The following is a 23,374-nucleotide window of genomic DNA, read 5'->3' as shown; positions in this document are numbered from 1 at the left end:
AGTTTTGTTTTAGTGATTGACATGTCCAGAACTGAACAGACAAAATGCCAAAAGCATTTGAAGTTAAAATTTGTTCCTTCCCTAACTTCTGCCTGGCCTAAGGTGGAGAGCCTGTAGGAAAGTGGGTAAAGAAAAGGGAAGAGCCAGCTGATTCCCTTTCTTTCTATTTCTCTACCTAGTGTTCCTAGTTATCTTTGTGCTACTGATTTCTGGCTTATTTGTACTGTGCTTCGAAAATACCCTGGAAATTTGTTACATGTGCCAGGGTAAAGTCAGTTTTTGCGAATGCTCTTTCTATACTAGAAAAAATATACCCTACCACTCTTACGGGCTGTGTTCTACCTATGTCCGTTAGGTTGAGTTTCTTAACCATACTGTTCAAATCTTTCATATAATTTTTACTTTTTTTAGTATGTTAAAGTCTCTTACAATAATTGTGTATTTGCTTATTTCTCTTTATATTTGCACAAACTTTTGCTTCATACATTCTTAAATTATGTTGTGAGATGCATTCAAACTTAGAGTTACTCTATCTTCCTAATGAATGGAACCTTACATCACGATTAACTGATCCTCTTCATCTATGGTAAATTTTTGCCTTGAAGTCTGCTCAACTTATTAAGACAGCTATACTGACCTTTTTGATATTTCATAGTTTATCTTTATTTCATCCTTTTATTTCCACTAGTTCTATATCTTTGTGTTTGTTTGTATTGTAAGCAGTATATAGTTAGGTTTTGTATTTTTATCCAATCTAACATTCTCTGCCTTTTAATTGGATTTACACTTAATGTAATTATGATATATGTGTGTTAAATCTGCCTCTTTTTATTAGTTTTATACTTGTCCTGTCTCTTTTATATTTTTCCTCTTGTTTTCTTTTAGAACAATTTTTTAAAAATTGTTCATTCATCCCCACTAGAGCCTAGCAGTAGACACTCTTTTATTATTGTTTCAATGGTAAACCTAGAGTTAGCCTTACATCATTAAAGTTTGATGTGAATCTGAATCCTTTACTCCATTTGCTCCCCTCCTAACTCACATGCCATTTTTATCTTATATTTTAACTCATATATCATACATTACCAACTACATTATTATTGTTACTATCACTGCTGTTTTAGGCAAACAGCAGTGCTTTTTCATTTAGATTGACCCCATGTTTACCCTTTGTTTTTGTTTTGTCTACACCTCTGTCTTTAGAACTTGATAATTCCCTTCTTTTTTTTTTTTAATGTTTGGTTTTTTTTTTGTTTTTTTTTTTGCGTTTTATTTATTTTTGAGACAGAGAGAGACAGAGCATGAACAGGGGAGGGGCAGAAACAGAGGGAAACACAGAATCGGAAGCAGGCTCCAGGCTCTGAGCCATCAGCCCAGAGCCCGACACGGGGCTCGAACTCACGGACCGCGAGATCATGACCTGAGCCGAAGTCGGACGCTCAACCGACTGAGCCACCCAGGCGCCCCGATAATTCCCTTCTGACAAGCAATCTTTTCAACCCTATTGTCAAGAAGACATTCTGTTTTTATCAAGAGCTTTATGGTTTTGACCCTCACATTTAGGTCTAGGATGTATGGTGTGAGGTTCCATAAGGGTAGCTAGTTATTCTGACATCATTTGTTGAATTATGTAGGCACCTTTATAAAAAAGTTAAGTGACGGTACATGTGTATCTATTTATGGACTCTGCTTTGTTCCACTGATCTATTTTTCCATGTATAAACTGAACTAATGACTTTACAGTAAGTCTGAAAATATGGTACTATTAGTTCTCAATTTTGTTTTTCTTCAAGCTGGTTTTGCTTATTCTAGACCTTTTTATTTCCATATACATTATGGAATCCACTTAAGATATCGACTTAAAAAGTCTGCTGTATATATATCAGTATATCTATACATCTATGTCTCTATCTATGTATCTAGATCTAGCTCTTCCTGAAAGACTGTGTAAATCTATCTTTCATCTTATCCTCTCAGCTGCCTCCTCTGGAATTGGAAGACTTCTAAGAAAAGAGCAGCCCCAAATGCTGGGCTTATCTCCCTATGCTTTCTTCTTCTCTCTAATGCTGGCCCTGTACATCTTCAATGCCTTGTTAGTTTTCTCATGTTTTTAAGCAGATCATTTAACAATATTTTCACCATGCTTTCCCACTGCTGGCAGTGAGAACATTGATTTGGTTTCCTAGTCCACCATTACTGGAAGTGAAAATCTCATCTACGATTTTACTTTTCGTTCTTCCATTTGCTAGGCTGCCTCTGATTCTTCCAGGGTTGAAGAAAGGATGGACAGATAGCAGAAGTAAGAGGCAGACAATGTCTTATTCGCCTGACACCAATATAACCCGCTATTGGTTTCTTCTGTCTGATGCTAGAGTTAAAAATGGTCTCTTTTTTCTCTTAAGCATGCAGTGGGACTCATCATGTGGCGCCTTGTTTCAGGCAACACTCTTGAGCTAATACTGTACGACTCCCTTCTGCATCCAAAGGTTTAGTTTAGGATTTTTCTGTTGAGGTTGCCTGGCTCCTTATAAGAAGTCTTCTGCAGTGGGATCCTTTTCTAAACAATTTCAGGATAAAATTCCTACTTCAGATTCCACATCTGATCTCTAAAAATCCACTAATCTTTGACACTCTCAGGAGGACACACTTCCCAAACAGTCCTCAGCTACTCTGCCAGTGAAGGTTTTATCCGGCTTCTGTCCTATGAACTTCCTTTTCTCAAGAATGAATCAAATATAAGCCTCTGTGGCCCTTTCACCCAAGGGATTCACAGAAAGCTCTTCAAATGATCTTCATAAGTTCTCTATTACTGTGCTTCAAGTGAGGGGAAAGACCCTCCATTTATCCCTCAGCACGGATGGACCTCATAACACAATAATTCTCCTCAGAGAAACCCTCGATTTCCAGCAACTCCAAACCACTTCACTTTTTACCATTTTATATCTGAATGGGGGTGAGGAGCTAAGAATAGCAAAACTACTTGATTCCATCTTCTTTGAAGACCTGAAAAAGGAGTCAACTTCTCATTTTGGAATTTGGGATTAGTTGGTTCCTATTGCTTGAAATCTTAGTCCAAAAGTAGGCATATCAAGTCCCAATTTAATAGTGCCTATTTTAGGCAAGACATATGAGGAGAATTAACATTTACAGATTACTAACCTACACCTATTCTATGCCAGTTCCTATTCTAGGTACTTCATACCTAGTTTTTGATATATTGCTTATAGCTTTGTGAAGCTCCAGTAATGGCTGATTGAAAATGCACATTTAAAAAAAAGTTTATTTCTTTTTTTTTTTTTGAGAGAGAGAAAGAGTGAGCAGGGGAAGGAGAGAGAGAGAGAGAGAGAGAGAGAGAGAGAGAGAGAGAGAGAGAGAGACTAAGTCTGAAGTAGGCTCCAGGCTCCAAGCTGTCAGCACAGAGCATGACACAGGGCTCAAACCCACAAACTGTGAGATCATGACCTGAGCTGAAGTCAGACACTTAAATGTCTGAGCCGCCCAGGCACCCCCACATTAAGTTAAAATGTATTTCTATCTTAAAGTTGGATGAAAGAATTATAGAAGGAATGTAAACTTAAGAAACGTGGAAAATGTGCTTCATATATTTGACTTAGAAATAGCATATATTTTGAAACTTCTTCAAACTTTTCCTTAAGCCCAAAGTAAACTTTTTGCCTGCAATCTAGTCTGTTGCATAACAGGCAAATTACAGCAAATAGTATTTGTCTTTGTCTTTATTTCCTGTATTCATGCAATCACAGTGTCCCATTTTATTTTTCTTTTCCATTCCCATGAATTCATTGGTTTGGTTGCTCATTACCACATTCTACAACAATTTCTTGGTTAATTTTCTAGTTCTGGTATTATCTTCATTCAATTGTCCCTGAACACTGCTTTAGTCTTGAAGCAGTGCACTGTTTTTATCGTATCACTTTTTAATCCAAAAAATGTACCAAGACATCCTACTACTAATTCTATCTCCTGGGAGAAGTAATTAAGGGTAAATCCACTAATTCTTGACCAGCTATCTGCTAGTGAATGATATCATAGCTAGATATGCAAGAACAATAAAATAAAGCCCAATAAAATGTATTTTGTTCTTTATTTTTACCTCAGGTTTTGGGTCCCAGTCCCAATCTCATTCTACTCAAATGTAGTATTATTCCATGCAGCCTGGACTACCTCAGATCTATATAGTATTTCTCTTGGGCTCCACTCCAGTTCCTTCCTAGTTTTGCAAGAACAGGAATGGTTACTCTGATTAGGAACCTACTCATAGGCTGTCTACAATTCAACCAAAATTACATGACACAGAAGTGCAAGAGAAAGATTTAGGGAATTTTCATTACCATTCCTTTACTACTCCCACCAAAGGTTCTAGACCTAGCAGAGGCTTATGTTTCTCTGAGCTCCCCCTAAATGTTAGAATATTCATTAACACTTGTTATCTATCAAAATAAATTCATAATTCTCATTGTACTTAGAGCAGACCATACTTATCCCAACATCTGTTTGTGACTAACAGAAATACAAGCAGAATGCTGAAGAGATTGAAAAGGATTCATAAATATCCAGGAAACAGTTTTATTGACTGTTTCACTATTAATTCATTCATTAAACATATTGGGCTGTAGGATAAGTTTTAGCTTTCAATTTTAGCAGAATTGTTTTTCCAATAGGTACAAATTATAGGGACTAGTAGAAATAAAGGGCACACCGGATAGGAATCTGGAAAGGGGAGTGTACTGAAGAAAACTGTCTTCAGACAACAAAGATGAAATGTGCCTGGGTGGGTCAGTCGGCTAAGCCTCCAACTCTTCATTTTGGCCCGGGGTCATGGTCTCGCAGTTCATGGGATTGCGCCTGACATTAGGCTCTGTGTGGTGACAGCATGGAGCCTGCTTGGGATTATCTCTCTCCATCTCTTGCTGCTCCTCCCCTGCTCATGCTTTCTCTCTTTTCTCTCTCTCTCTCAAGAAAAAAGACTCAATGTGTCTAATTCATTAATTTATTCATTCATTCAATATTTTGTGAGCTTTTTCTGAATGTCAGGGCTCATCTGGTATAAGAATTGAACATTGAACAAGGTACAGCACCTGCCCTCATGAGGTTAACAATCCAGTGGCAGCTGAGGTCAGATGACAAGAAAGGAGCCACAAAAAAGAATGGTAGAGGGGAAACGAGAGCAGAAAGCAAAAGGAAACAGGTATTTGAGAAGAATGTGACATTTGAGTTGAACTTTAAAGGATGAATAGATTTGGATTAGTTAGGAGTAGGGGAAAAGGGCAACTGGTGATGTCATATAAATGCATCATAAATGTATCATAGACCAATAACAAACTGGAAATTTACATTTTAATTCCAGTAAGATTTTTATTACAGATTTCTTTTTAACTTTAGAGGAAAGTTAGGAAAGAAAAAACGCTGACCAATGCCCCCAAAATAAAAATTATTTGAAACAGTAGAAATTCAGAGGAGGGGTATTGAGAAAGAATGGGGTACATTAACAATAAAATTGTCTTATTTAAATTATTATTTGGGACATCTTTGCTTACCATAATGGTATCATATGGAGCTTAAAAAAAATCCCAGTTCAATTCATACAATAAACAGGCTTCCTTCTACCAACACAACCTTGTTGATAAGCCAATTCCTTGCATTTGTAGACTCTAAAGGTCACAAAAATCTTACTTCGACAATGAGGAAACAAAGACCCAGAGAAGTTAAATAAATAAAATGATACAGCACTTTGTGGCAAGGGGCAAGTGAGTGAGATAAAATTCAGTGCCACATCTACCGTACCAGGCTGAATAAATCAAAATATTGCAGGAGGGAAAGATTATGTAGAGCTTCATTAAAACCATCCCCACCCCCCCACCCCCCGCCACGTGACAATCACATGTTAAGCTAAGCTTTAAATATTCCCTCCACTATTTATAATGAAAGAACTGCTAGGACATGTTGGTAGCAATAAATCTTTGAGATCATTAAAAGCACACAATTTTATTAATCAAAAATTTTTTTAAAAACTGTCTCTGAGGATTTGGAATTTTCCACTCTCCAAGTTCTCACCATGTTCAAATAAGAATGGAAAAACACAGATTCATTAAAAACCTCTTCACAGAGACAATGTATTCTCATTTAAAATATATAAAGTTGGGTCTCTCTCATTGGAAGTTACTTTTTATTAATTATAATTCAACAAAGATTTATTGAGCACTCAATATGTGTAAGGACTGTGTCAAATGCCAAGGGTAAAGCAGTGAAGACAAACACAAAACACACCTATATCTTGTTTTTGTGACAAAAAGTCTTGTGAATAATGTCTCAGAAATGGTATGTTTTCAAAACTATTTCAAGCATAAGACTTTGTTGTCTTTCAGTGTTGCGGTAGTTTAACTAAAATTAGAAAAAGAGCTTCTCTAATCATAAACAGATTTGTTTTATAAACTTCCAGATACTGACTTTTGAATTGTTGACAATCTGATGGATATAAATGGTATAATACTGGGTTTATAATTTGCATACACCTCATAACTTAAGAGGTGGAGATTTTCATATATTTATTAACCATTTGTGTTTCTTCTGTGAAATGTCTGTCTGTCCCTATGTTTACTGAACTGTTGATCTTTTACTTTGTAATATTTAGGAATTCTTTATTTTTATTGATAGTAATCTTTAGTTATCAATTATATTCTTGTGTATAATACAAAAGGTTGGAAGGCTTGAGCTGGCCTGTGTCCCTTAGTAGATTCACTCTCACAATATTGTTAGCCTAAGCCACTCTCACCTTTGCATGCTCACATCAGACTTTCCCCTACTCCCCAAATTTCCTGTCTTGAATTTGTCACCTACCACTAAGGACATTCATCCTGTCCTAAAGGCCCTAATAATATTTCAAATATATCATTACATTAATACATCTCCACACTTACAGGAGTGTGTGACACACTGTGGTTACTTAATAACTTAGATGAATAAACGAATGGCAGTAACTGTCGAGGATCTACATCTCCCAATGTTGGGGCTACTTCATTATTCTTTCATACAAGAAATTTATGCTTAGTATTTACTGATAATGAGGAATTCAGAGACTATAAAGTTTTATTTAAAAATGTATTCAAAGCCTTGTGGAGGAAACAACACGTTACATGTTACTATTAGAGTAATAAGAATGATAGCAGGATGGAATCATTTGTTTGGTTATCTCCTACTTCTTCCTGCAAAGGACCAAATGGAGTTTTCAGAAAAAGACAAAAACAAAAACAAAAACAACCTAGCATAAAACTTTAAAATTTAAGTATAAGTTTAAAACTCAGGATCAGGTGAATGTGAATTGGAGTGTCAAAATCAGAAACCTGAATGTGTAATTCATAGATCATACATAGTTGTTGCTTCAGATTTGATTTTAACGCTATCGGCAAACAATGAAGAAAGAGATATAGCATACATTTCAGGTCTTTTGCATTAAATGGAGAAAACATAACAGCATTTTAGACAATGTCTTCCTAGAGCTCGGTTCTGAATAAATTTGCCAAATGGCACTTCATGTTGCAGCAATCATGGCCTAGAAAATGGCCTCCCCACAGCCCTTCAGAATGCATCAAAGAGCTGTGTGGAGTGCTTTCCTGTGTAGGTCCTAGGCATGTACGAAGGATTTGGGGAGAACTGGGGAGAACTTAGCCCATTCTGTCAACTCTGTCCAGGAAATAGAGAGGTGACAGGAATTCCAAAAAGAGGACTGGATTCAAATTAAAGAAAAGGAAGGGGTAGATCAGGTGTCAAAATCATTTCTATGAACTGAAAATAGAGTACAGCACAAGCCCATTTCTGATGGTGGGAAAATAAAACAAATGTAAGCATAGGTGAGAGCAAGGATCAGGGTTGTGTGGACATCTGAGATTAAGGAGATGATATATAAGTTACTGTAACAAGTCACCAGAGCTGTGACTTGTTGCTTCAGGGTTTCTTTTGAAGTCTATATTTCATGCATTGGACTACCAGGTCTTAAAGGTGCAGGCTTTAGAGTACTGAACATGTAGAATTATCCCATTCTCCACTCCTTAGGACTAAGGTCAAATTGAGTTGGAGAAAAGAGAACGGGTACTTCTATTCATTGATTCTATTATGCACCAGGCATTTTTCACATATTATGCCATTTAATATTCAAAAAATGTCTGTAAAGTATAACCTTCATGTTGCAGAACAGGAATTATAAACTAATATTTATTTGAGATTACTGTGAAGAATTCAAATGAGTAAAGTAAGACCAAAAAAAGATAAGCTACTTGTTTGAAGTGACCAGTTTGTGATCTGGTAGAGCCAAGGTTCAAAATCAGGTGTTAGTTATCATGTTAAACGTGTAAACTACATGGTTAGATTTTGCATCAATCCATTCTTAATGGTAATCCATACCTGACCTTGTGCCCAAGGTTTTATTACTAAACTTCTATTTTGGATCAGAGTCTGCTTTCTAACAATAGAAACATTATCCCGGGATATCCTCATCCTAGGCCCAAGGCTCTACTTTCTTCTTGTTAACCATGCCCCCTACTCAGAGTGTTGTGATCCTGAGAGATTGCCCACTAAGTGAACTACAGTATCACTTCCTGCTTTCTGATTTTCCTGCACTAAAAAACTGCTAGGCAGCCAGGGTTTTCAAATACAGTATCCCTTAGAATTCCCTCTCCTTATTCACTCCTCATCCATTAGGACCTGGTATTTATTATTTACTTTTTTTAAGTGTATTTATTTATTTTGAGAGAGAGAGGGAGAGAGAGAGAGAGAGAGAGAGAGAGAGAGAAAGAGAGAGAGAGAGAAAGCATGAGTGTGGGAGAAGCAGAGAGAGGGGGGGAGAGAGAGAATCCCAAGCAGGCTCCACACTGTCAACGCAGAGCCTGATGCAGGGCTCAAACCCGTGAACCGTGAGATCATGACCCAAGCTGAAATCAAGAGCCATATGCTTAACTGACTGAACCATCTGAATGCCCCAGGATCTGGTAGTTTAAAACTGTTTTGTCCTTTTGCTGAAAATCTATGTATTGATAACATACACTTTGGGCACCATACCTTACTTAAAATTTGAATTTTTATTAGTGTTTATAGGATAAGTACAGTGTCTCTCAACCATATAATTAACATATGCTGCAATAAAACTCACTCTAAGCTTCATACACAATCAAAACTATTTTTAAAATTAATTTTCTTACTATCATCTAAGAAATATTAAGGAATATATATTTTCTTAGACATTGAAAACCCCAAGAAGTTAGAAACTAGATTAGTGAGGATTTGGTACATATTATGAGAAATTAAATATTTTATAGTCAGTCATAATCTCTTAACATAAAATTAAGCCATAATAGGAAAAATATCCATATTCAGCTTTACTATTTGGTATTATGATGTTATATCTTCCAACAATGATCTATTAGCAATTTTAGTATATGAAGAAAATTTTTTTATTCCCCTTATCAGCCTCTTCCTCTCTGTTTCATAATTTCTGATTAATTATACTTTTACATATAATTTTATCTTGAGATTAATGTCCCATTAGAACAATCACACTTGAAGGAAAATTCCAGCTGGTTAACTGCGTTGAGTCATATAAATATTAAAGATCATATTTCCTTATTTCTCAAAAGGTTTCAATTATTCTAAATTTTTACATAAAGCTGTTATTCTTGGGGATGGTGGTAACTGATCTGAAAAACAGCTTTCATTATAGAGGGCTCAAAAGTTTGATTCCCTGTTGCTTATACCCATTAGTTAAAAAAAATTACAATACTAGATTAACAGAGACAAGAGTATACACTTTAAACAGTGAATTCAGCTTAAGGTTATCAGATGATTTCTCTCCTCAAACCTTCAAAAAGCCTCTGAAACATCTAAACCTCCCATGACTACTAATCTCTGGTCAGCAGTTGCCACAAAAGATGTCAACTTTAGTGAAGTGCTTGCCTCACTTTATTCCATACAAACTTAGTACTAAATTATGCCACTGACTAATGTAAAATGTGTAGTTACCCACTCTTGCCACGGCTAACTTCCTTCCTCATCCTTTATCTAGAAAGGATGTACTTCCGTTTATTTCAGGGGCAACCAATATTCCCAGAAAACAAGGGTCCATATCGTCACTAGTTTAGTACACAACAGGAATTTTGTTATCATTTCAACTTGAAGAAAGATCCCTGGACATCCATAAGTTTGTATTTAGCTCTCTGAAAATGCATGCTATGTGATGATTTGTAAAAATGTGTTTAAATATTCATTTAACCATTCCATTTCTAAAGTCCTAAGAAATACTTACTGGTGAGGAACTAAAAGAATGTAAAAATGCCTAACAACTAATTAAAATACACACATATACATACATGCAAGCTTGTGTGCTCTCTCTCTCTCTCTCTCTCTCACACACACACACACACACACAGGCACTTTTTATATTAGAATAAGGCTTGAATAAATGGAAGTGTAAATAAGGAGACATACTGCTTTGCATTTACAGTTTATCTTAATGGTAATGCTTTAGTCCTTAATTCCCAATCTAATGAAAGGTAGTCATATATATATTTTGCAAGATTTACAAACCCATATAATAATACTACTTTATATTCATGTATCATTCTGTATTACATTCTCTCATGATCACAATAAACCTCATGAGAAACTTTATAATTCCGATATTATCTATGTTTATAACTGAGGAAGCTAAGACTCAGACAAATTAGTAGATTTGCCTAAAGCCAGAGTGTCAGGAGTGGGACTCATTCCTGGCCTTCTGCCCAGAGTCTGGTTCTACTCATTCTGTAAAGCCTGCCTCATGTTCCCATGAATAGCAGCTTCTCAGACATCATCATGGAATCTGGACATCATACAGAACTTGAGCAAGTTACCAAAAATACATCTTTAAATGAGTGAGAGAGGAGATGCTGCATAGTGTGGTACAGACAACGAGCTTTGGATTCTGTCAACACTGGATGCATTGTCCTCTCCTGAACTTGCTAGCTCTGGGACCTTGGACAAATTATTCAACTTCTCTATATCACAGAAATTTCACGGAATTGTTGTGGGTAGTAAAAGTAAAGTAAAAGTAAAGTACCTGGCTCATGACAAGAACTTACTAAATGGCAGTTATAAAAAGAGTTAAATGTCCCAGCAGGGGTGGGAAATTTTGGCTCATCATCAGAATCTCCTGTAGAGCTTTGGAAGAACACAGATCTCTGGGCCCCAACCCAAACCTGTAGAATCTGAATCCCCATAGACAGAGCCTGGGAATCTGTCTTTTTACAAGGTCTCTTAGGTGATTCTGAACAGTCAGATCAGTCAGATCACAGCAACACAATGAGATAGAAATTAATTTTACCAAATTAAAGAAAATTGACACTTAGTGAATTTATAAATAATGGAGCCAAAACTAAAACTTAAGTCTGAAATTGCTCTCAAAAGTTATGACCATGATGTATTTCTGAACCATAAAATTGTTGATTCTGATTAATGCCAGATGAGGTGAATAGAGTGGAAATATACAGCGTTGTGTAAATCGTTAGATTTCCCTTTTTAAGGTTGTTTACTTATTTCTCAAGTCTGGGCTTCTGAATATAGATCATTTGCCTAAATTGAGTCATCTCTTCTAATGATATTTAGTATAGATGTAGTTTTCAAGTAGAAGCTTTAACAACTTAACCCTTTTCAAATGAATCATATCTTATAGGCAGAGATAGTTCACCCACACATCACAAAAGTGTGTAGTTATAAATTTACATATAATTCATGTTGCAGAGTATCTACCATTTTTGTAGAAAGTTTAATTGCTATGATGACAAATTTCTAACTTTCAACATGATAGTTTAAAGTCTACATGGATAGAACTCATTTATCTAGAATAGCATAGTTGTTTATTAACTCAAGTGTTCATGTAACTATTAGATGGAGTATACATATTATATTAAGAATATAATAATGAATAAAACCATCAAGGTCCTCCTTATGAAGCTTACAGTCTAGGTAGAGAGATGGTTCTTACTCAAATAACCACACAAATAAGTATTAAAAGGCAACTTTGTAGTACCATAAAGAAAAGGTACACAGTACCATAAAGGGTGTGATGGTTAATTTTTATGTGTCAACTTGACTGGGCCATGGGATGTTCAGATATCTGATTAAACACAATTTCTAGTTGTGACATGAAGGTGTTTCTGGAAGACACTGGCATTTGAATTGGTGAGTGGAGTAAAGCAGTTGGCCCGTCCCACTGTGAGTGAACATTTAATCCAGTGAGGGCCTGAAAAGAACAAAAAGGTGGAGGAGGGTTAGATTTGAAGTCTCTCTGCCTAACTGTTGGGGCTGGGATACTGATCTCCTGTCTTCAGTCCTAGTGGTTCTCAAGCTACTACCAGCTCTCTTGGGTCTCCAGCAGATCATGGGACTTTGCCTCCATAATCACTTGGGCTAACACTTTAAAATAAATCTCTCTCTCTCTCTCTCTCTCTCTCTCTTTCTCTCCATATACCGTGTGTGTGTGTGTGTGTGTGTGTGTGTGTGTGTGTGTGTGTGTCCTATTGGTTTGGTTTCTCTTGGAGAATGCTGACTCATATAAGGGATTATAATTGGAAGATTTTTATGAGAAAGTGACACTAAATGAAGTCTAGAGGATGAATAAAATTCATCAGGTAAAGACAGGTAGGAATAACATGCCAGGCAAAAAGAAGAGTCCGTGTGTGTAATAGTGTATAAATGCTCAGTTCTAACAACTAAAAAATGGTGAGTGTGAGTAACAGGGAGAAGAAACTGAGGTGGGAAGCAGGTGAGACTAAGTTATACAAACCTTGTGAGCTATGTGAAGAATTCTTTCTTGATCCCAAGAGCATCTACAAACATTGAAGAGTTATTAAGGAGATGAATTGTCAAATTTTTATTTGAAAAAAATAAATCATTCTGGTTTCAGGAAGGAACGTAAAGAAAGAAGACAAAAGGAAGGTATAAGTGAGAGGAAATTATGCCTTGAACCAAAATAGTGGTGGTGGGTTTGGAAAAAAACTACACAAATACAAAAGATATTTAGGAAATAAAATCATAAAGGAAGGTTTTTATAGCTAAATGGATCATGCTATAATTCACTCGAAAGGGGAAAAAATACAGGCAGATTTAATAAGACAGGCAGGGAGAGGACAGAGGAGGCTTAAAGCATGACTCCCATTTTGGATACACGAAGATTGAGACGTCATCATAACACTCAAGTGAAATGAGTAGGCCTTCAGATGTTCAAGTCTGGAGCTCAGAGAAGTCTGATCCAAAGGTATAAGTATTTCACCCTTTTTAAAATAATTGAGCATAGGTAGAGAACGAAGAAGGGAGAAGGGAGGGCATAGGATCAAGTTTGTAGGACAAGCGGGGATACATTTAAAAAGATGAATGAGGGGGAACAGAGAAGGAAGAGAAAAGCCATGAGAGTTGTTTCAAAGGGGAAATTTAAAAGAGAAAAAGAGCAACAGCAACTTGTGCTGCTGGGAGATGAAGTATCATGAGGCTTCAAAAAAATCCAAACTTGCTATATTATTTTACTCTATCTTGAATAATATAGGCCTCTTTTATTACTTTAAATATGTATATACATATACTTAATTTCCAAAACTTCTGTAAACAAAGGAATTTGGGGATCCTGAGATGTACCAACTAAAATAGAAAGCCAGGCTTCCAGTTTATATATCTCAAATTAATGAATTCTTGTCACCAGGTAATACTAACCCATGCACAAAATCCTAGAGTTCTGAACTGTAAAATGGCATGTGGGATCAAAAGCATCTTGGAAAGAGATTTCAAATTTCTCAGCAATAAGTACATTTGTTATCTAAAGGTTAAGTAAAAGGTATACACCTCAGGTAGATCATTAAAAAAAACCTATCTATTTGCAATATATGAAATACATATTTTTTAAAAGAGCAATTAAAGGAGGCTAAAAGTAAGAGAACAAGAAATGCCATGGCAGACAAGTGCAAAGAAAAAGAATTGGTCAAGGTATTAATATCAACCAAAATTGAATATAAGACAAAAAGCATTAAATGAAAAAAAAAAAGGAAGAAAACTTCATTATAACAAAGGCCAAGTGAAAATGAAGATTCATTTGCTGTGAATCTTTACACATGAATAAAATAGTGTTGAAAATTGTACAGCAAAATTAAAATAAATTTTATGCAAGGATGAATACAGAGGAAACAACATTCAGAAACTTCAACTTGCCTCATATTCATTTTCTAGGACAGCTATAACAAAGTACCATAGACTGGGTGACTTAAACAAGAGAAATGCATCATCTAACAATTCTAGAGGCTGAAAGTCTGAAATACAGGTGTCGGCGGGTTGGTTCCTTCCTTTTTTAAAAAAAATTTTTAATGTTTATTTATTTTTGAGACAGAGAGAGACAAGAGCGTGAGTGGGGAAGGAGCAGAGAAAAAGGCAGACACAGAGTCTGAAGCAGGCTCCAGAGCTGCCAGGCCAGAGCCCGATGCAGGACTCAGACTTGTCAATTGCGAGATTGTGACTTGAACTAAAGTCAGAAGCTCAACCAACTGAGCCACCCAGGCACCCCTAGGTTGGTTCCTTCTTAACCCTCTTAGGAGGAGTCTGTTCCATGCCTCTCTCCTAGTTTCTGGCTGTTTGCCAGAAATCTTTTGGTGTTCCTTGGCTTATAGCAGCACACCTGCAATCTTCCAATGGTATTTTCCCTGCGTCTCAGTCTCTGTGTCTAAATTTCCCTCTTTTGTAAGGAAACAGTCATTCTGGATCTTTTCTTAACTTGATCATCTGCAAAAGCCTTATTTCTAAACCAGGTTAAATACACAGGCACTGAAGTTCAGAACTTCAACATCTTTTGTGAGGGATACAATTCAACGCATAACACTTAACCAATCTATGACAGACAAGCTAAAGATGTATAGATACTATCTAATGTAACTAAATAACACAAAAATATATAAAATACGACTTTTCATGTGGTAATGGATATAAAATTGACAAAACCCAAGAGCAATGGCAACACGTGCCTAGATTTGTATAAGAATGTTTCACAGCTGACTTAGTAATAATCTCCCTAAAGTAGAAACATCCAGGTGTGCATTGATAGGAGACTGGATAAAGAAATTTGGCATAATCCTATAATGGAAAACTTCATAGTAATAAAAAAGAAGTTATTAATACATGTAACAACATGAATGAATCTCCAAAACATGCTCCGAGCAAAAAAGTCATACAAAAGAGCACATACGGTTTAATCCACACATTTAGACAATAGGCAAACTAAACTGTGGTAGAAAAGTATTAGAATAATGGATGCTTCTAAGGGTGGAAGGTGGAAATTAACTGGGAAGGGACATGAGGGAAATTTCTAAAGGGGTGGTAACATTCTATATCTTAATATGTCTGTATTACACCAGTGTACCAATTTGTCAAGTTTTAGCTAATGTACATTAAGACTTTTGAACATTGTTATTGGTGAATTTTACCCCAAGAGGAAAAAAGAAGTCTCTGAATGAGTGCTGAACTCTAGTTAATGAAATGCATGCTAAAATATTTAGAGATGGACAGATTTTTACAATTTACTTTGAAATGCATGAAAAAATAAGATGGATGGATGTATAGACTGATTTATAGATGGATAGATATGTGAAAAAAGTGAGTATATTAAAATGGCACAATTTACATAAGGGGTCCAATGTAAAATTTGGTTAACTTCACTGCATATTTGAAAATTCTCATAATAAAATGTTAAAAAGTAGACAAAAATCAATAAATGATAAAGTTCAGTAAATTATCAAAGCTACTTATCATACATTCTCTAATCCCAATGTAATAAAATTAAAAATAATACCAACAGAACATAAAAATTCCAAACCACTAACAAATGTATAAATAAGAAAAAACTCAGAATCAAAATTGCAGAATATCTAGAAGATAACAATAATGTAAATATTACATATAAAAATTCTTGGAAAACAAGAAAAAGAGCAAATTCAAATAAATTCATCTAAACATTTGATCCAATACGTTTGAAAAAGACTATTAACAGCAAAAACATGAGGAAAGCAGAAGGAAGAAATCAACATGATAAAGTCAGGAAATAATAACCAGATAAGAGCAAGGGAAAAACAAACTAAATAATAAGTCCATGATCTACTTTTATAAACAAAACAAATTAACCAATCAACCACTAGCAGCACAGCTAATCAAAGGAAAAATCCCCCAAGCAACAATAAAAAATCTAACTGAGAGAAAAAATAACCACATTTATGTACCAGAAATGGCAATAATAAAAACTAAATACTCCATTCTATTCAAAACATTTGAATATCTGAATTTTAAAATCTGTTGTGTTCAGAAACTACAAATACTATATTTGAAATTTTAAAAAAAGAAAATTCAGATTGATTATAATAGGAAAAAAATGAGCAGGTGGTCAAAGACGTGCTTCTAAAATGATACCAGATAAAACACAATTTCACAAATCATTCAAACAATTTATACAAATTATCAGTTACTCAAATAAATAATTTTAGTAATACTTTACTTATTCTGGAGAGAATAACAGAGAGAAAATAGAAACAGAAATTCTTACTTTTCCTGGACCGAGGCTGCTGGTTTTGTCAGTCAACATTGGAACCTTCTGCATTGACTGAGGTATCCTCCATTCACCAAGGCAGCCACTTCTGCTATAGAAACCGTAAATGCCTGCCACTCAGTTTCCCAGCCTCCTTTGCAGCTAGAGCTGCACAAAACCTAGGTTCTAGTCGGCAAATGTACACGGGGTAGACTGTGAGTGAGCCAGCGACCCGAGTACCAGAACCCGTATCAAATGAAATCTAACAGCAGAATAAAATGGCAGAATTGGTTGTAGCCATTTCTGTTTTCCAGAGACAACAGCGGCAACAGATCTGGAGGCACCTTTAGGAACATGTCCCGTGTTCACGAATGGGCCATTCAAGTTACAATGTCTAGCACTCAGTAGTGGCAGAGGTGCCGTCTTCTTCTCTACACTATACTAGAGAGTGTCTTTGGGTTACTGCTCTGGCCAAGTCCAGTTCTCAACTCCCAGTCTAGTTCTCAATATTCCCAGATGTCTTCTGAGCCTCCCAAATGTTTTTATGAATCCTTTTTCTACTACTGTTAGATAAGTTTCCATTTCTTCCAATTAAGATTCCAGACCAACACACAGTAAAACCTTGGCAACAAAACTGATCGTATCTTTTAAAATTATAGATCCATCTCACATGCAAGTATCGATTTTTTAAAAGAGTTTTTACTTTATTTTTTTAAATATAATTTATTGTCAAATTGGCTTATATACAACACCCAGTGCTCCTCCCAACAAGTGCCCTTCTCAGTACCCATCACCCACTTTCCCCTTTCCCCCAACCCCCATCAACTCTCAGTTTGTTCTCTGTATTTAAGAATCTTTTTTGGTTTGCCTCTCTGTTTGTAACTTTTTTTCCCCCATCCCTTTCCCCATGGTCTTCTGTTAAGTTTCCCAAGATACAAATATGAGTGAAGACATATGATATCTTTCTTTCTCTGACTGACTTATTTCACTTAGCATAATATCCTCCAGTTCCATCCACATTGCTGGAAATGGCATGATTTTATTCTTTCTCATTGTCAAGTAGTATTCCATTGTATATATAAACCACACCTTCTTTATCCACTCATCAGTGGATGGACATTTAGGCTCTTTCCATAATTTGGCTATTGTTCAAAGTGCTGCTATAAACATTGGGGTACATGTGCCCCTATGCATCAGCACTCCTGTCTCCCTTGAGTAAATTCCTAGCAGTGCTATTGATGGGTCATAGGGTGATTCTATTTTTAATTTTTTGAGGAACCTCCACACTATTTTCCAGAGCAGCAGCACCAGTTTGCATTCCCACCAACAGTGTAGGAGGATTCTGTTTCTCTACATCCTTGCCAGCATCTATAGTTTCCTGATTTATTCATTTTAGCCATTCTGACCAGTGTGAGGTGGTATCTCAGTGTGGCTTTGATTTGTATTTCCCTGATGATGAGTGACATTGAATATCATTTCATGTCTGTTTGCCATCTGGATGTCTTCTTTGTAAAAATGTCTATTCATGTCTTCTGCCCATTTCTTCACTGGATTATTTGTTTTTCGGGTGTTGAGTTTGGTGAGTTCTTTATAGATTTTGGATACTAGCCTTTTATCCAATATGCCATTTGCAAATATCTTTTCCCATTCCATCAGTAGCCCATTGATTTGTCAAAGATTAGTTGGCAATACATTTGTGGGTCCAATTCTGGAGTCTATATTCTATTCCATTGGTCTATGTGTCTGTTTTTGTGCCAATACCATACTGTCTTGATGATTACAGCTTTGTAGTAGAGGCTAAAGTCTGGGATTATGATGCCTCCCGCTTTGGTTTTCTTCTTCAATATTACTTTGGCTATTCAAGGTCTTTTGTGGTTCCATACAAATTTTAGGATTGTTTCTTCTAGCTTTGAGAATAATGCCGGTGTATTTTGATTGGGATTGCATTGAATGTGTAGATTGCTTTGGGTAGTATTGACATTTTAACAATATTTATTCTTCTAATCCATGAGCATGGAATGTTTTTCCATTTCTTTGTGTCTTCTTCAATTTCCTTCTGTGTCTTCAGCACACAGATCGTTCACATCTTTGGTTCGGTTTATTCCTAGGTATTTTATGGTTCCTGGTGCAATTGTGAATGGGATCAGTTTCTTTATTTCTCTTCATTATTGGTGTATAAAAATACAACTGATTTCTGTATATTGATTTTGTACCCTGCGACTTTGCAGAATTCATGTATCAGTTCTAGCAGTCTTTTGGTAGAGTCTTTCAGGTTTTCCATGTAGAGTGTCATGTCGTCTGTGAAAAGTGCAAGTTTGACTTCTTATTTGCGAATTTTGATGCCTTTTATTTCATTTTGTTGTCCGATTCCTGATGCTAGGACTTCCAACACTATGTTAAACAACAGTGGTGAGTGAGAGTGGACATCCCTGTTGTGTTCCTGATCTCAGGAGGAAAGCTCTCAGTTTCTCCCTATTGAGATTGATATTAGCTGTGAGCTTTTCATATATGGCTTTTATGATGTTTAAGTACGTTCCTTCTATCCCAACTTTTTTGAGGGTTTTTATTAAGAAAGGATGTTGTATTTTGTCAAATGCTTTTTCTGCATCTATTGACAGGATCATATGGTTCTTTTTTAATGTTTTTTTTAATGTTTATTTATTTTTGAGAGAGAGAGAGAGAGAGATAGAACATGAGCAGAGGAAGGGCAGAGAGAGAAGCAGACACAGAATCCGAAGCAGGCTTCAGGCTCTGAGGTGTCAGGACAGAGCCTGACACAGGGCTCGAACTCATGAACCGCGAGATCATGACCTGAGGTGAAGTCCGATGCTTAACCAACTGAGCCACCCAGGCGCCCCTGGGATCATATGATTCTTATCCTTTCTTTTATTAATGTGATGTATCACACTGATTTGCAAATACTGAACCAGCCCTGTAGCCTGGGAATGAATCCCACTTGATCATGGTGAATAATTCTTTTTATATGTTGTTGAATTCGATTTGCTAGTATCTTGTTGAGAATTTTTGTATCCATGTTCGTTAGGGATATTGGACTGTATTTCTTCTTTTTTGTGGAGTCTCTGTCTGGTTTGGGAATCGAGGTAATGCTGGCTTCATAGAATGAGTCCGGAAGCTCTCTTTCCATTTCTGTTTTTTGGAACAGCTTGAAAAGGATAAGTATTAACTCTGCTTTAAATGTCTGGTAGAATTCCCCAGGGAAGGCATCTGGTCCAGGACTCTTATTTGTTGGGAGATTTTTGATAACTGATTCCATTTCTTTCCTAGTTATGGGTCTGTTCAAATTTTCTATTTCTTCCCGTTTGAGTTTTGGTAGTGTGTGGGTGTTTAGGAATTTGTCCATTTCTTCCAGGTTGTCCAGTTTGTTGGCATATAATTTTTCATAGTATTCTCTGATAATTGCTTGTATTTCTGAGGGATTGGTTGCAATAAATCCATTTTCTTTTGTGATTTTATCTATTTTGGTCCTCTCTCTTTTCTTTTTGAGAAGCCTGGCTGGAGGTTTATCAATTTTGTTTATTTTTTCGAAAAAACAACTGTTAGTTTCATTGATCTGTTCTACTGTTTTGTTTTGTTTTGTTTTTCTATTCTATGTTGTTTATTTATGCTCTGATCTTTATTATTTTTCTTCTTCTGGGTTTGGGGTTTCTTTGCTGTTCTACCTTTAGTTCCTTTAGGAGTGCTGTTAGATTTTGTATTTGGGATTTTTCTTGTTTCTTGAGATAGGCCTGGATTACAATGTATTTTCTCTTAGGACTGCCTTTGCTGCATCCCAAAGGGTTTGGATTATTGTGTTTTCATTTTTATTTGTTTCCATATGTTTTTTAATTTCTTCTTTAATTGCCTGGTTGACCCATTCGTTCTTCAGTAGGATATTCTTTAACCTCCATGCATCTGGAGGTTTTCTAAACCTTTTCCTGTGGTTGATTTCAAGTTTCATAGCATTGTGATCTGAACGTATGCATGGTATGATCTCAATTCTTTTATATTTATTGAGGGTAGTTTTGTGACCCAGTATGTGATCTATCTTGGAAAATGTTCCATGTGCACTAGAGAAGAATGTATATTCTGCTGCTTTAGGATGAAAAGTCCTAAATATATCTGTCAAGTCCATCTGGTCCAGTATATCATTCAGGGCCATTGTTTCTTTATTGATTTTCTGTCTAGATGATCTGTCCATTGTCGTAAGTGGAGTATTAAAGTCCCTGCAATTACCACATTCTTACCAATAAGATTGCTTATGTTTATGATTAATTGTTTTATATATTTGGGGGCTTCCGTATTCGGTGCATAGACATTTATAATTGTTAGCTCTTCTAACAATTATAGATCCCATAATGGATAGATCCCATAATTATTATATAATGCCCTTCTTCCTCTCTTGTTACAGGCTTTAGTTTAAAATCTCGTTTTTCTGATATAAGTATGGCTACTTCAGCATTCTTTTGACTTCCAGTAGCATGACAGATGGTTCTCCATCCCCTCACTTTCAATCTGAAGGTGTCCTCTGGTCTAAAATGGGTCTCTTGTAGACAGCAGATAGATGGGTCTTATTTTCCTATCCATTCTGATACCCTATGTCTTTTGATTGGAGAATTTAGTCCATTTACATTCAGTGTTATTATTGAAAGATATGGGTTTAGAGTCTTTGTGTTATCTGTAGGTTTCACACTTGTAGTGATGTCTTTTGTCTTTTGTGGTCCTTGCAACATTTCATTCACAGAGTCCCCCTTGGATCTCTTGTGGGGCTCATTTATTGATGATGAATTCCTTCAGTTTTTGTTTGTTTGGGAAAACCTTTATCTCTCCTTCTATTCTGAATGACAGGATTGCTGGATAAATAATTCTTGGCTGCATATTTTTCCTGTTCATCACATTCAAAATTTCTTGCTACTCCTTTCTGGCCTGCCAAGTTTCAGTAGACAGGTTTGCTACTACCATTATGTGTCTACCCTTATATGTTAAGGCCCGTTTATCCCTAGCTGATTTCAGAATTCTCTCTTTATCTTTGTGTTTTGCCAGTTTCACTATGATATGTCATGTAGAAGATTGATACAAATTACGTCTGAAGGGATTTCTCTGTGCCTGCTGGATTTCAATATTTGTTTCCTTCCCCAGATAGGGGCAGGGAAAAAGAAAGAATAAAAATGGACCAGAGAAACTATACAGCTTAATCCAGAAAGAGAGAATGGAGAATAAAGAAGGATGTGTGGGACATGTATCAAGAGAATGGATTAAATATGTCTGCTTAAACAAACCAACAACCAGAGTAACCAGACTAGAGGAGGGAAGAGATAAGAAGGAGAAAAGGAAGGAAGAATGTATCTATATAATAAGAACTGTCCGAGAATTAAACCAGGCAATGCAACAGTACTGGTCTGGAGGAGGGGCTGCCTGGTTCCTCAGTGTCTATCCAGCTCTAATAGATAAGCAGTTACCAGGTACGGAGGGGTGTGGTTTAGTGTAGGCAGGTCCCACCTCCACTGTGGGCCTTGAGGTCTGATCCCTGAGGCCCTGACTTGGTGGTGGTGGGGAGAAAAATGACGACCCCCCCCAGTCTCTCCTCCACAGACCCAGTGTCCCAAACCACTCTATTTGAGCCGTCCTCACTGTGCCATGGGCACAAACAAGGCAGTTTGTCTCGCTCCTCTGACTCCTGTGTCTGGCATTTGGCTGGAATTCAAACTCTTGTTCTGTGCACCCTGGTACTGGGGGAGTGCCACTCCATGCCACCCAGTATGTGGTCCCTGGCTGGCAGGTGCAGGCAGGCAGGCTTTGCCCTGTTCCACAGCTCTCCAGGGAGGGGATCACTTTCTCCCACTGTGGACTGCACCCCTGACCTAGCCACCCACCCACCCCACCTCCCCAGGTTGTGATCCGGACAGCTGGCCCCAGTCTGGAAAAAGCCTTGTAGTTAGAGATTGGATCATTCTCCATTCTTGTCCGAGGTTTTTCTCTTGTCCAGATACAGTCCTATGCTTCTGCACCGTTTCTTTCTCTTCCCTTTGTCTCTCTGCAGGAGATCCCTCCCCTCCATTCATTTTATCTCTCCCAGATCGCAATCATGTACCTTTGGCCAGTCAGGTTGTCCTGGTGGGTCGCTGGAAGCCACTGTCTGTTTTCCTCCCAGACTCTCAGAGTTCAAAGTCCTTTGGCTTCAACACTTCTTTGAGAGATGAGGGAAGTTCAGATCCCCCTACTTCTCCATCATGTTGGCCCCCTCCCAAGTATTGATGTTAATGTAAAGATTATTTAACAGAATCTAGCAGCTTGTAAAAGGAATAATTCACTGTGACTCAGAGGGGTTTTTCCAAAAAATTTTCATTGTTAGGAAATCAACTATAATTGATATAGCTAAAAGGTCAAAGGAAATAAACCATTTAATCATCACTATAGATGCCAAAAGACATGTGATAAAATTAAACATCCATTACTGATTAAAAATACAATCTTCATAAAACTTGAAGGATAGATTTTTTAACATAATAAAATAAATTTTTTCAAACTCAAAATTCATCATACCTAACAGGGAAACTATATTCATATTCTCACTAACATTAGGAACAAGAAAAGCATGCCCACTACCTTAAGTTATTACCATAACTCTTGAAGAACTGGACAAAGTAATTTGGAAAAAGAAGAGTCATAAAAATTGAAGAATAAGAGATAAAATGTCATTTATTTCAGATGGTAAAATTTTATGCCTGTAAACTCAAGGATATCAACTGATATTCAGCTGTAAATAATAATTAAGATGGCTAGATA

The sequence above is a fragment of the Panthera pardus genome, unplaced genomic scaffold, assembly GCF_024362965.1.
Source record: "Panthera pardus isolate Hobbes unplaced genomic scaffold, ASM2436296v1 HiC_scaffold_21, whole genome shotgun sequence".
NCBI classification, from domain to species: domain Eukaryota; kingdom Metazoa; phylum Chordata; class Mammalia; order Carnivora; family Felidae; genus Panthera; species Panthera pardus.
This window is presented reverse-complemented; position numbering follows the sequence as displayed.